The sequence below is a fragment of the Notothenia coriiceps genome, unplaced genomic scaffold (genome assembly GCF_000735185.1).
Source record: "Notothenia coriiceps isolate Sejong01 unplaced genomic scaffold, NC01 NC01_scaffold00017067, whole genome shotgun sequence".
Lineage (NCBI taxonomy): Eukaryota > Metazoa > Chordata > Actinopteri > Perciformes > Nototheniidae > Notothenia > Notothenia coriiceps.
The window spans coordinates 620,763-636,610 of record NW_011349768.1 but is presented as its reverse complement, the minus strand read 5'-3'; the positions used below and the strand labels follow the sequence as shown (position 1 = coordinate 636,610).

At 40.0% G+C, this 15,848-nt stretch overlaps 1 protein-coding gene and 1 long non-coding RNA gene across 2 annotated transcripts in view; both read left to right on the top strand.

Moving 5' to 3' along the window:
- LOC104950042 (histone deacetylase 7-like) overlaps positions 1-15,848 on the top strand; it is a 232,818-nt gene that overhangs the window by 44,418 nt on the left and 172,552 nt on the right. The window lies entirely within an intron of this gene.
- Positions 10,301-11,039, top strand: LOC104950023 (uncharacterized). The gene is made up of 3 exons (XR_798879.1): positions 10,301-10,386; positions 10,773-10,817; positions 10,958-11,039. It is a non-coding gene; the product is annotated as an uncharacterized lncRNA (long non-coding RNA).

Below are 15,848 nucleotides of genomic sequence, written 5' to 3'. Positions count from 1 at the left end.
GCTGCTTTTGCCCGCACCCGGCTTGAGCTGCGGCCCTTCGGGCCTCGCTCGGGCTACAGCGTTGCCTGCCTCCCGGGGAGCCCCCGGGATAACAAATCCTGAGGCCTCCTTCTTCAGCTCGGACGCCTTCCCTGACCACCGGTGTCCACCCAGGAGGTTCGGGGTTACGCCCGTCAGACTTGAGGGCACACCCTAGGACCTTGAGACCCACGAGCTCCCGACGCGCTTCGGCAATAGACGGCTTTGAACCCGACCCGTCTGCGTTCAATGTCCCAACCTCCACAGGAATCGCCCCGAAAAGCTCCGCCGGAGGTGTGAGTTGAAGGCTCCTGAACTTGGGCTCCCTCCAGACGTCTCCAGTCCCCGAACATAACACCGTTGGGCTTACCCAGGTCTATCCACAGGGCTTCCCCCGCCCTGACCAACTCACCCACCAGATGGTGATCAGTTGACAACTCCGCCCTCTCTTTAACCCGAGTGTCAAACATACGGCTCCAGGTCCGATGCATACTGATAACGAAATGATCATCCAGAGAACTATATACAGCTAGGGGCTGCTGGTACCACGTACCTTATGAGCATCCTTATGTTCGAACATGGTGTTTGTTTGGCCAACTCCTGACTACCGCACCAGAAGTCCAGTAACAACCACCACTCCGGTACAGATCAGGGGGCCGTTCCTCCCAATCAGAGTCCCTCCAAGTGTCTCCATCATTGCCCCACATCTGCGTTGAAGTCTCGGCCCCGGGCCCACACCCCCACCACCACCCCACCACACCACACACACACAGCGCCGGCGCCGCCCGCCGTCCCTTCCTTTGCCCATCAATCCAAACTCAGCTGACGCTGGCAACACAGCTGTAATACAGCCACGGTTATAAGTCAACATAATCACAAGGACACAATCACTGGCTCCTGTTAAAAAAACACACACTCTTACACGCAACCAAAAGGTTATACTTTATCTAAATATTTACTCCTCCGACCCCCGCCCGCCCGCCGCCCCCGCCTCCCTCCCCCGATTTATAACCCTCTCTCTCTCTCTCAACAATGTTCGGCCAGAACTCGCACTCAAGACGCACGGCAACTTTACAATTAACGCGCTCGCTTCGCTCAACGTGTGTTGCTAACTTGATCCGGTATCCTAGCTTTATCTGTTATCTGTAAACGTTCCCTAAATCTACTAATTTAGGGATAATCCACTGACATCCTTTAATACACATGTTAATTTGAATCAGATGTACTGATAATATCCGCAATATAAATCTTTAAACTTCTTCTTACCTTTAAAAGTCCGTCACGAACGGTCTATTATGCTGCAACTCTACAGCTCTGCTAGCCTTGGCGCTAACTTCCGGGGAACGATTGACAGGCTCCACGATCCGCCATTGCTGTAAAAAAGTGGTCCATTGGAGTGAACGGAGATGACGTAACTCTCAGTCTATACGGCGCTGGGCAGGTGCATTCATATAGATCAGATCACCATAGTCCAGCACAGGTAAAAAGGTCACAGAGACTTTTCCTGGCCTCAAGCGAGAAACAGGACTTGTTCCTGTAGAGGAGAAACCTAGCTTCACCCTTAGCTTTCTAAGCAGATTATTGACCTGAGAGACAATCATCAAGCCTGATACCAAGTTTTTTATAACAGGTAACCACTTCAACTAATTTTCCTTGCGTAGTAACAATATCCAAAATTGTCTACGGTGTCTTCTTGGCTTTTGAAAATAGCATTACCATATAATTATAACCTGAGACGACACTCTTTTTCCACAAGTATCTTTATTCATATGAGATTTATTTTGCACTCTGTAAACTTTCTGCATAACTAAAGTATAACCAACCAATTGTCCATGCACACACATACTGTAAGCATCACACCATCATCCAGTCATCAGATGGCGACTCACAGCACATCTCGCCGCACCTCATTGTCCCATGTTTTTACATGTTTCTTATCCCACATGTCTTTGTTGTGTTTGTCTGCGCTGAGATCGGTATTTAGCAACACCCTGATGTACAAAAGCAAGGCAATCAATCAAGACACTAGTGTGTGCTCACTTCAGATTGTATACAGGATAACTACAAAACACACGCATAGCTTTCATATTGTACTGGGTATAATTATTATACATTATCAACTAGATTTAGAATTAGTCTAGTCCTGTAAATGTCACTTTACTTAATGGTAACTGTGTGGTGCTGTAACCAGCCATCTGCAAGAACACTTACTGTATATGGAAAAATATATCTTTAGAAATCTCAAATCAAGGTCAACCTACTTGCTTATTTTCAAGCTATCAACAGCATCACAGGGTCCTCATCACTCAATAATGGATTGTAAAGATAAAGTCAACATGTATAAAATAAGCCTTACTTTTGAATATTTGAAGCAACCTGTAGCACTGAGGCCCAAGCCCATTCATTTATTCTGACAATGTAAAAGACAGGAACAATTACTGCATCGGTTGGGGACTACTTTCAGCAGCGGATTAATACACAGTTAGTGCAGAATTTAGTTTTAACGGCAGTAGGACAGTCTTTTAAGAAGGAACTAAAGATAAACTACAGTGCCCAGGTTCATTTGAATATAAACATGGCATGTGTAACTCGTTGATTTTTTTTTTGTAAAGAGTTTTAGGCAATAAATGAGGTATAATCAGGCAGTACATAAATCCATTTTGGGTTTTAGATTTTTAGAAATAAGGGGTTATATATAATATCAGCCTTATCATTTCAAGACAAACTGAGTTGCAAGTCAGGTATTGAGAGTTAGTCAAGTTGATTCAATGTATGACACATTTATGTCAAATCCAAGTAATGTGAGTGGACCCAGCAGACCTCAACAAGGTACCGATAGTTCTGTGTCACGACCAATAAAACATTATGTAAAATGAGTCTGGATGGAGGGAGTCTCACTTGTGGCGCGTTGCAGTCGCTGCTCGTGTTTTAGCTGACTGAGCACAGTAATGAGTCGGCCAGTGAGCCATTGTAATTGGTTGTTTCCTCTCCAGTTCCTTCCCTCTGTCTCCTAAGCTCAGCACTGCAGTGTTGTAGGTCCCACACACACACACACACACACACACACACACACACACACACACACACACACACACACACACACACTTCATTCTTATACCTTACTTAATGATCTTTTGTTAACACCTTTTTTCCTGATATTATTCTCACTAAACTAATGCTTTCAGTTTTATAAATGCTAACAATCTCCCACACTAACACGCCCCAACCCAATGAACACATACTTACAGTCTACAGACGCAGATATACACACTTTTCCTCTTGGTGAAACTTTTAGTTCGCAAGGCAGGGTTACTATTTTCAGCGTGGGAGAGAACTTGCAGTGGTGTACGAGAGAAGCACCTCTACAGATGCTCTTTGCTGCAGCAGCCTGTGGAAGCAGAGCAGGATTATGGGTAATTTATGAGTGGTGTCAAGAGCTGCTTTTCTAAAGACAGGGAGAGAAGACAGTGGATGTGAAAACTTTTGCACAACACCGTTGACATGCAGTCATGTACAAATGGTGGAGGGCATACTTCACGCAGGACAGTGGAAATCAATTGTTTTTAAGACTGTAAAGAAATGTCAGAGGGCAAATACTAAAATAAAGAGAGCAGCAGAAAGACAAATATTTTCGTCCTCTTCTCATCTGCAGTGTTGATTTTATTTTATTTTGTTTATTATTGTACAGGCTACAGACACAAAACATCGACATTACAATAACAAAAAGAGACATTCTTATCTCAGACAACAACCAAAAAACAGAACAAAAATAAATTACAGTCAGTTGGTCACTTCAACATTTCATAAACAAAACAAAAAAATAGGTTGACAGTCCAATATCATCAAAAGCATTTATTATTCCTTTTTATCCCACTCTTCGCTAGAGCTGATTGTTTCCCATTNACATCATACACAGCATCATTACAGGGATTACAATTTACAATAACTATCCACATGAACAGGTACCAACAGCATCCGATTGTGTAGCATCCAACCGAGCTTTAAAAAAAGCTCGGTTGGATGCTACACAATCGGATGCTGTTGGTACCTGTTCATGTGGATAGTTATTGTAAATTGTAATCCCTGTAATGATGCTGTGTATGATGTCCTTTTTGTTGTTTTGTTTTTATGTTTCATGTGGAATCTACTTGAGCAGGTCTCCCTTGAAAAAGAGATCAATGATCTCAAGGGATACACCTGGATAAATAAAGGTTTGAAATGAAATGAATAGTTGCCCCACAATATGCCTGTACAGAAATGATTTGTGTATAGTTTCTAACTTGGTGGCCAAACCATCTGTTTCTATATCAGCTGACAAATTGATGTCTTACTGGTTGCTGCTGTGAGAGATCTCAGAGCTCTGCCATCATGTTACCAGTTTACATCTAAACTCTTCCATTCAAGCACAATTCTTATCACCGTTTCATTAAATGGCCTTTGTTTGTCAAAGAGACATCTGGATTTTCCCATCTGTTTCGTCATCTTCGACCACATGACTAAATTGTATGACGGTAGCTGCGAACACCATTGTTGCAAGACTTCATTAATATTAGTTCTATTTGTTATGAAGTTGTTTTTCAAACCATAATATGTCACTGAGGGAGCAAACATCAATTTGAATTAGCCTTAGATTGAACATGCTTTGTGTGGGATAAGATACTTAAAATGTGCCGAATTGTCAAAAGTTTTCCATTCAAATGTTTGCTGACATTGCTAATAAATCAGGTTGGTTTGTTATGAGCAACAAGAAATACCACTTTTTCTTTTTTTAAATCAAATGTATTACTTACTGTATTTATCAGAACAATCACAGAATGTGTATTCACAAGAAAGACAATCCCTTTTTACTTTTTTCTTTGGTAGTAGTTAATTCTGTGTACTTCAATGCTAAATGTGTAAACAGTCAAACATATTTCATCTATTTCCTTGTCTGTGTGCATTCAGAAAGGTGTTGGAGGATGTAGCCTGGCCTCTCAGGTTTAAGTCTGAGGGTTAGGATTACAGCATTACTCCATCCTGCAGGGACAGGATCAGATTGCTCTTTCATGAATGACGATTTGTACAGCATGTGCTCCCTGAGGAGAAGAGGCTGCAAGCCTTGTTCTGAATGCCTTTACCTGCAGGTATTTGAGGTGGTAGTGAATTAGATGCTTTGTGCTGAAATAGCCTATGGGAAAGCACTACTGTATGCCATATTCTTTTAACATCTGACGCTTCTATTCAAGTTTTTGAAGCATCGAATGCCTGTCATCATATTTTATGACATCATTTTAGGGCTGATCGATTATGGCAAAAATCATAATCTCGATTATTTGGGTCAATAATTGATATCACGATTATTAAAAACGATTATCCGTTTACTTTGAAAACATCCATTTATTGAAAAAGAAAATGTGAACAGTATGTTTTTATCAGTTGATTACCCTGAACTTTAAGTGTAATTCAACTGAAAAACCAATAAAAAAAAAAAAATATATATATATAATCGTTTTATTTCGATTATGTTGTTTTCATAATCGTTGCAAGCCAAAACTGTAATTGCGATTAAAATACGATTAATTGAGCAGCCCTACATCATCTCCCAATAAAACACTAAACTCCCTCAAACTTACTTCTCTTTATAAATGAATTCGAGTGGGAATGTTTTTTTTGAAAGGTTAAACGCCAGCAAATTTGAATTCAAGCAGATTTTTGTATTCGATGAAAAACATATTTTGAATTTTAGGATTCTTACATACTGTATATCCTGTTCAGATAAATATTGACGTTTTAGACGGTCCATCTTCTATAGTTTTGATCACACAAATTAGGATCAATCCTCTGCAGAGTAAAATACAATCTTACAAATGTATATTACTAATAATAATAATAATAATAGTATAATCTAATCTGTCTCTTTAACTGTGCAGAAATACCAGCTTGAAACGGGATGAAGATGTTTTTTTAATATTGATTCGAAGCAAAGAATCCACATTTTCACAAAACCCCTAATATTAGGCTATTACAACTTTTATAACTTGCATGCACCTTTTAACCATTTAAAGCTGTCATGCTGGTCGTTTATCTCTGCATTTGCTATAGTATATACGACATGATATCATGCAGGCTGCTGCACTGTCATTGGACAAACTTCCAAAAATGTAGCCTTCAATAACTTCATTGCCCTTTTTATTTTGCATGTCACCTGCCATACTGTGAGCAGCCTCTGACAATTTCAAATGCTCATCACATCTTATCTAATTTATTCCTCACCCTTTCTCATATTCGATGTGTTTGCAGTGTATGAAATGATAGTGAGGCACATCTTATTATCTGTTCATACTACTCGGGAATAACTATGGATCCGAACACTGTTACTTCTGTGTCCTGTAAAGAGCCCACAGGACATGAGTAAAGAGATGTTCCATATTTGCTGCACTTCCCCGGTATGTCAGAGAGCTGATGCCTCTTTAAGTGGAGAACGGGGCGGGGACATATACCATGTGCTCTTAGGACACACCCCTTCCACACAGGCAGATCCAGCACTGCATTATTTGCTTTGGTCTGTGCACAGGCGTGCTACCCTGTGTGTGTGTGTGTGTGTGTGTGTGTGTGTGTGTGTGTGTGTGTGTGTGTGTGTGTGTGTGTGTGTGTGTGTGTACTCAAGGCAGGGCAACATGGGGGGCGTCCTGGTGGGGGTTCTCTCTATCTGCAGGAGGTGAGTTCAGATCATTCTCAATTATGCCATCTGTTTCTTGTAAATTATGAAGAGACAGAGATAATTAAAGAGGCTACTATGCTCGCAAAGCAACACAGACATGGTCTTATTTGATCTAAACATAAATAATTATTTAATCACATTAATAACTGAACAATATTTTCTTTACAAAAAATAACAATTATAAAAAGGCACACATGTTATTCCTAGGCAAGTTAAGGGAGCGAAATACTCAGTTTTATTGGATTTGAAATGTGAAAAATAAACTGTAACTTGTCCCACATGAATGACGATGAAAGAAGTGATGGGTTGCTATGGAGAGATGGTCCCGTCTGTCTGCTGTTTAAAAGGTAAAATGAGGATAAGACAGAGGCAGTCTACTCAGTGGTGCATTCAAGGTCATAACCATATAAAGTTGTCTGCTTTTTTCTCTGTTTACTCACTGAGTATGTGGGTTAGTCGATGATAAACCTTCATTGCAATGTGCTCCATTAATAATTGCCAGAATATGTGTGATTTCACTTTCATGTAACATTTACAAGACTGAATGAATACAAAAAATCAAGCACATTCTCATTTTGCATTATATGCAAGAAAAACAAGATGGGAGTCGTGAAAATGTGCACCTAATTTTTTAATTGGCATTGCTAAAGTGATTTCACCACTAAACCAACATCTGTTTATGTGTGTTTTCTATTGGTGATGAGATGACTGTTTTGTCGGTGCCGATGTGTTACTGTCATCAACGCAGCAGCATGTCTCTGCAAGCTGGTTTTAAATGAATCTTTTGCAGCTTATGCATTATTTACCTCATTATCTCTTAGATGTCCTACACTTCTTCAGCACCTCATATTAAGGTGCTATGCTGCCTTTAATTGCTGTCGGAAATATTCTAACGACAGGTAAATCATGTTTAGAGGATGTATGTTTTACATACAGAAAATAATAGATGTCGCATTCTCACTTTTACATAACAGGTTTTTCCAATAAGGTTTATAACATTATAACAATAATGGTTTTGACTATTTCTTATAACCCTCCTTTAATTTAAAGCCGTTTAAAGAAATATATTCCCAACAAGCTTCCTTCTGATGTGACCCAACTTGAATAAAGATGGGAAAAATGTGGTTATTTTTCAGGGATTTCTACGTTTTTGTCCGTTTTCAGCACCTTAGTTCTAATTGGGCAGGGCTTGCTAAAAGTCGTGACCCACCAATCCATATTCAGAAATGTTTTATTTGGTGTAATGCTAGTGATGCCTGAGACAGTTAATCAAATCTTATTATCCCTTATTTATTGAATGGATATATAATGTTGTGTAGAGAGTGTTTCCTGGGCATTATCTCAAATCCCTCTAGATAAAAAAAGATGCAGTTTGTCTCTGTATTGAAGATACTGCTTGTTAAACCAGCCTGCTTAATCTAGAAACGTATCTGATCTCCACTCTGCTGTCCGCAGGCCGGACCTGTGGGTTTTATGCAAGCGCAAGCATTACCAACGCAAATTAATCCAAATAAATCAGAGAAGAGCAAAGCGGCCGCAAGTCCTCAAAACCAATCAGTTCCTCAATCTGCTTATTCCTCAGCACCATCACTGCCACCCTGGTAAGAAGAGCCCTGAGCATTAATCAACCAGAGGTTCAGCATCCTAAAGTGGAAACATCCATTCACTTCCAATCCTGGAAGCACATTTAGGTCACGCAAAGACAAGTTCTTCATGTGTCTCTCCTCACTTCAGATCAGCAAGTAATATTCCTTGCGAGACTCAGTGTGTTTATTTTCTTTTCATTTTGTGGATTGATTTTGAATCTCAAGATCCCTGTCCTGTGGGAACCAATTACAGACATTTGGGGGAGGATTTCATTGTGCCCATGGGACCCTGAACGCCACTCCAGGCTTAACGACCACCTACTGACTGAACCCTGTACCCCGCGACCAACGTCTGATTCTCACACAGGCTCCAAAAAAACAACAACACAGACACTAATCAGCAAAGAAGAGGAGCAGGGGGTAGCTTTGCCTAGAGGGCATTTGGATATAAAAAGAAGTAAGAATATAAGGGCTCGGGTTAAATATGACTACAGGAGAGCTGAATTAGTTAAGTTTGCAATCAGCATTTTCTCATTCTATCTATCTCTGACCCCCACAGAGATGCCCAGACGTGTGTGTGTCTTTCTGTCTGTCAGTGCGTGTGTCTGAGTTTTTACCTTCCAGGCCAATGTCTTCTCCCTCCCCTTCCTCCATCAGAGGAATTGCCAAACAGCTGGTTGCCATGGTTTCAGTTTTCCTCCCACCAATCCGTAGCCATTTCACTGGGGATCCAGAGGGGGGGTAAGCCTGTACAGTCTGGCAAATAGCAGAGATATGAGCGGAGATTAGCAAACATCCAGCCAGGAACAGCAAATCCTTGCTCAAATATCTCCGGTTAGTTAAAATAACAGTGAACTGGTTGATTTTTGTCTCATGTCTCATTTCCCCTAATTGAAATGCTTCTTTCTAAAAGGGTAACTGTGAGGTGAAACGGCCATTTGTATTCCTGCATTGTGTTTTTCATTGACATTTTTGGCAAACATCATATTTTAGTTAACTGATGAAATATGTTGTAATGTTACATCGAAGATAAATCAAAGCTAATCATGTTCATGCACAAAAAAATACTTCAGTTTTAATAGCTCTGTAATAAGATGAATCTTGTGATTTTAATATCTTAGTGATGTATCAATAAAACCTAATGAGAAACGTATTGAATCCCTTTAAAGGGATTTAGTGGAGTTTTCATGAGTCAAACATTATTAATGTAAGAAGAGGGCTCCCTCTGCTGGTTATATGGGAGAACAGTCACACATTGAATGGTTTTCAAATTCAAAACCACTGGCTTTGACAAAACAAATGTCTGTGATCATTATCCAGTAAAAATCATGCATCTCAAAATTAGCTGATTTAAATCTTGTGTTGTGTTGCTTTTTGGGTTTAAAAACCTCTTACTCGTGAAGCTAAATAATACTTAATCAATCAATAAAATGCAAAGCTATAACAGAGACTGTTTTTCTTTAGATAGGTCACTACAGTGCATTTTTATATTTGTAAGGGTAAAGCTGTAACAGAGAGCCGTTTTATCTTTAGTAGTAGGAAGGAATTAAGACAAATTAACTTCTTAAATCTTGTACACACCCATAGCCAGACCACACAGGTGTCCTTTATACTACCTGATTAGATAGTGTTTGATTGACAACTCCTTCTCTCACATGTTTGCTTTGTTGCTCAAGGGACAGGACCATATGCATAGAAATGTGCTTATTTTATGGGAAATGTGTTAGGCAGGAGGAATGGCACTGATGTTTATTATACATTGATTAATGGCTGAATTGTATTTACAGTAGCTGCTGCAGTTTTGGTTCCTGGTATTTTGCATGTTGGCTCACTGTAAACAGAGCCATCGTTAATGTTATTAGTAACACCTGTGCTCAACCCAACTGCAAAATGACTTCAGGTCTAATTAGCCAGATTTATTGAAAACACCTGTGTGGGTGTGCAGAGCATTTAAGTCTCGGGTAATCCATTGTAACTGTTTTGACATCAAGAACAGTGTGTATTATTAGTTTGACTTGGACAAATGGGGTTACTTGCCCTGGATGGTCTTTTTTACTACTTTTTCTGTCCAAGTTGTTCAAGGTTCTGTAAAACCATGTGGATTCTTATTTCTGATGAGTTGTCCTTAATACTCTTTGTATTAATCTTCTTCCTTTTTATAGGCTCTATGGTTGGGTCATATTTGAAGTAGCCTAAATAAATAAACAAACATACAAAGAATGATTAAATGTCGAAAAGCTGACTAAGTATGACTCATAATTTTGCCAAACTTGCATTGATACCAAACTATAGGTCAAAAGCCAAATTTGAACTGACATACTGATACACCACCATTGCCAGTAGATGTCACCATCTAACAGACCGGTCTTAGACCTTATACTTTCCCTTGTACACCTTGTCCCCTCTTAAGTGTGTTTACAAGCAGAAAAATGAAATGACTCACGCGTAAAATAACCAATTTCTTCTAGGCAAGTTAAGCAAGAAAACGAAATCCAAATCCTACACGATAACAGGTGAATATTGGCTTACAAGGTGCATATAAGGACCTGAATTAAGTTAATGTGTGCATGACTGAGACAAAGTAACAGTAAAAGTTTACCGTACAGCAAGTTTGTGATTAAAACACAATATTATGAGTTTGTTTTACCTGTAGATGAGGTTGTATCCTGCTGTGTCGACTCGTCCCCCACCTGTCCGTGGGAGGGTCCCGGCCTGTCAGCAGGTCCCTCGGGTTCCTGATCCCTCTCAGCTGACGTCAGGAGAAATGGCGGACCAGGATGGCAGCGACGCATCTCCTCCCGAGTCCCAAGGTGAGTTCATACAGACCGAAAAGTTAACTTCAAATAACTTTTTTAAAAGGACGTGCTGATATTAAACGTGTTGCTCAACCGAGGGGATTCGGTTAGTTTTCGTGTCGGTGTTATGAACGCGGAGAGACTGAAGCACCGGGTCACGGGAGTGGGATTAACTCACCCAACCGGTTGCTTTACGTTCATTAACGATTAAACACGACCTGTTTTCTCAACTACACATATATTGACATTTGTACATGTGTTGTTTGTTGTTTTAAATATATATTAAGCTCCTTGCGCTGGCAGGCACCTGTTGCTGACATTTTGTCTACTACGTCGAAATGCTCCTTCAGTTGACGTGACAGGTGAATTAATGGAAACGGGCTCAGGGTGTCCTTGCAGAAGTGGTTGAATCTGTCTTCGGGCTACAACTTTGTGTTCTGGTGTTTCAGGTTTTTATTTTGACAGTTAGGCTTGGCTTGTAAATACCTCAAACATTTCTACAATGCCAGTTAACAGGACACCTATGACCCAAGCTATTGCATTTAGCCAATGTTGTCTTTTGCTTTTGCTTTTTAAACGCTAGGACAGAAAATGACCAGTCAGCTTCACTCATAGAACCACCCGTATGTTCTTTGCTACTGTTGAATCCCAATGCATTATAAATGTTTTATTTAAAACTGAAAGCCAACTAATATGGAGGTGTGTTTAGGAGTGTGTGTGTCAGGTTATTCATTTGCATATTTGCATGTTTCACACATGGCCACACCTTCATTAGTCGTAAAACAACAGGTGGTTTTTGTTTGCTAAGAAAGTAGCCGTCAGATCCCTTGTTGGGATTTTAGGATGTTGTTTCTTATGTAATGCATTATTGGATTACTTTCTAAAGCTATTCATGTGAGAAGAAAGATACATTTTGCAAAGTTTTGTAGTAATCTATATTTCTTTCTTAAATACACTCACATATTTTACTATAAATTCTCAGCCATTAGACTATCTTTTATTTTTGCTGAAGATGGAAAAAGCCTAATTTTAGTTTAAAGTTTAAATCTGACATCCGATTTATGTATTCCACAGTTTAACTGTAGAATTCATAAATGCAAATACAAAATTATAAAAAAGGAAACTCAACATATTTGAGCCAGTTAAAGACGTGGTGGCATGGTGCAAATCTTTGGAAATAATTGGCATCAAAGCGCAGTGATGCTGTTGTCGCAGAGAGTTTTAAAGGCCCAAAAATACTAAAGTATCCCACTTTTTTTAAACTACAAGGAGTTTGAATGAAAGAAAATGTAATTAGTCAAAAATAATAGCACGAAAGTTCTCTTTAATCAGCTGTTAAATCAGCATTCTGTCAAACTAAGAGATTACAGCTTTTCACTACAAACAACTCTAACAAACACGACCCAAAGTGAAATCCATGGTTGTTTTGTACTCCTTAGTCCATTTGTTTTCCTCTGTCTAGCCGTAAAAAATTACCCTTATCATGAATTGTTTCAGTTTCCCCATGAATGCCTACTGAAATTGGTCTCATAGGACTCTTCTGCAAAGTTTCGGCATCTGTTTTCTGTAACAGCATGCTTTCAAGCTTTCAAATCCTGTTGCCATCTTAGTATGCAAAAAGAACTTCCTACTACATGCATTATTTATCTGATATTCCCATGCTGCTGTGAGTTGTAAAGATACACAATACACTGCACCCCCATACCTTTGATCTAACCAGTGAAACTGGATCTATTATTTTCACCTTCCTACTGGATTATCCGCTGTTTTCTCCAATCTGCCATTTTTGTATCTGCACCATCTAATAGTTGGACCGCACAGTAGTAGTCAGATCGCTATTCCTGCTGATTTTAATTCTAGGTCTGGGCTGGGATTCGTTCACTTAAATGTGCGCAGTCTTTTACCTAAACTAGATTTTGTCCGCATTTGGGCGAGCTCGACTGATGCTGATGTCATTGTCTTATCAGAAACGTGGCTAAATAAATCTATATTGGCCTCTGACATATCCTTAAATGGTTACAGTGTATATCGTACCGACCGACCTAATAAAGGTGGTGGCGTTGCTATTTATGTGAAAAATAAGTTTTGCATAACCAAGATGGTTTCCAAATCTATCAGTAAACAACTAGAATTGTTAGCCTTAAATATCGAAGTAGCAAAGGGTCAACTGGTCATGGTGGTGGGCTGTTACAGACCCCCCTCAGCTGTCAAGGACTCCTTGTCTTTGTTGGCAATTTTTTTATCTCAACTTGACTACAAGGAAATAGTGCTGCTTGGTGATTTTAATTGGGACTGGTTAACAACAGTATCAGAGGATTTTAAAAACCTTTGTATCTCATTGAATGTTACTCAGATTGTTGACAGTCCTACTCGCCCTAACATTAAGTTCCCAAATAAATCCTCCTTAATTGATCTCATCTTAACTAATGTTCCCCGTAAATACTCATCTGTGGGAGTATTTGCTAATGATTTGAGTGATAGGTGGTACCTTGTCCCATGGTTGCGCAGCTAGACAAACATCCGTACAGGTTGCCGAAATTTTTCGTCAAATCACCGTGTCCCTAACGAGGTCAAAGGTAAATAAACGTCTGAATAAGGTTCTGTCTCCTCGACGTGTAGATTTTCATAAGGGATTTTGCTCAGACGTCAACCGCTTGTAAATTATTTTGGTTCGTAGCTAGAGTCCGCACATGCGGTGAATGTTAGCGGCACTCTAGTCCCTCGCTAACCTATCCTACCTTCAAAGAAGAATTGACCGAAAAGAATATATTTTTAACATGTCCACTGACTCCCGCAGGATGTCAATCGCTTCCGTTTGTCGGGAACGTATGTTCCCATGTCACACCCAATTATAGAATGTCAAACAAGTGTTTACAGTCAAAGTTAGTTGGGGGTGGTGACCTAATTGCGTCGATATTGAACTAGTCATTACCCCGTCACCACGTAAGCATATTTTGTTTAGGGGTGGTATCAGGTCCGGTTTCATTTTCCGAGTGTCTCTAAAAGGACCCGGAAGTTCGCCTCTTGTCCTTGAACCAAGGACAATCTTCTTTGGATCGATCTGGAGTCAAAAATCCGGTCCAATAACTGTACTGCAAATTTTCACTCCTGTAAGTAGTTCCGGTCTATGGTCCCATAAACATTATCCAAATTGGCGTGAAGTAAAAAGTAGGAACACATAACTGTTCTATAGATTTTGGTCTGGACCACAAGAAAAATCGAAAACTTTTCCTCGTAATGGAACAAATAGTTTGTAAAATTTTCCTTCGAAATCAAGCTCTCGGCCAAGACTTATTACAATTTTTTTGTCCGAACGTTAAGATTTTTTGCGGAGGAATTACCTGCACTACCCTGGAACGTGTTATGTAAAGTGCATAGCAGCGTAATCTTTACATTCAAACGCGTAGCTGTTACAAGATTCGATAACTATATCTACCTCTATTACATCCCTCGATTTGTCTTTGGAGACACCATGTGTACGTTACAAATTGGTGAGTCTTCACTCGGGTAGTTTTACTTTTTAACCCTGGAAGTGTTAAGTGTCAGGGTTTTTGGGGGGGACGACCGACCTATACGTTATGACTCATCGGAAGACGAAATTCTACGCTACCTGTTGACCATAGTTTCGGCGAAACCTTTCCCAGTTTTTAATCTCGACGTCTGTTGAACGAAATAGGATTTTTATGAGCGTATAAAGTAAAGTGGTTGAAGTAACACCCCGTCACTACCACGATACAACGAAAGACTCGGACTGACTACAATCCTAGTCCTACCATAAACAGCAATTTTTGTGAAAATGGACGAAGGAAGTATCGAAAGTTCTTGGAACCCGGTCTTGACCTGTTAAATCTATAACCCGACTATTAAAATTATTTCACCGGCAGGGAGGATAAATCATTTCCCGGTCCTGGTTGACAATTCGACCTGAAGGTATAAAACCTTACACCATAAAATACACGACTCCCTCTCCAATTTTCTCATCAACTCCTCCACTCGTTATTTTAGACGTCGATAAGAAATTTTTCTTTCCAAGATACAAATGTAGTTATCATTTCCTCTTTTGACTTTCCCAAAAGGTCTGGTGTAACAAGTCTCAGTGACTGACAACAAAAGTGTCCTTCGTCCAATCACTGCTTAGTTTGTCCTCTCGGTGTCCTGCTGTTTAACGAGTATTTTTTAAGTTGTACCAACCGGGACAGGCTATAATCAACGGTCTACGACACCTATTCGTGCCTCATCGGTAAGGCCTAAAGGTGCCAACCTATAGCTTAAAAATACCGACGGTTTTACAAGCTCCTAAATAAGTCCAAAAAACACCTTGACTGTCTATCTATGGAATCCCTGAGTCGGTGAAAAGTAAACACTGCACTTCGATAAGATTCGACGGCGGGCACTTTCGCACTCGTAAAGATGGAGACTCGGACTAAAGGATCGGAACCGGGTCCGGAACACAAGCGAGTAGTACTCTCCTCCTGCCGGCATCTATTAAAGTCTCTTTTGTTCCCTTACAGAGCAGCGGACCAGTGAGTTTTAAATGCGTCCACGCACGTCCACAGATAGATATTACAAGGTATTTGGTTCTATTTTTATTCTGGTACGTCAAGATGTAGTAGTGTGTCTAGCTAAAAAAAGGTAGTTTTGGTTTTTTAGTACTTGTTGAGGACGAGGTGTTTTACAAACACAGAGAGACAATGACTATTACATTCCCAATGGGAAAACCTGAAAACACAGGGATAACACGCGATGTCG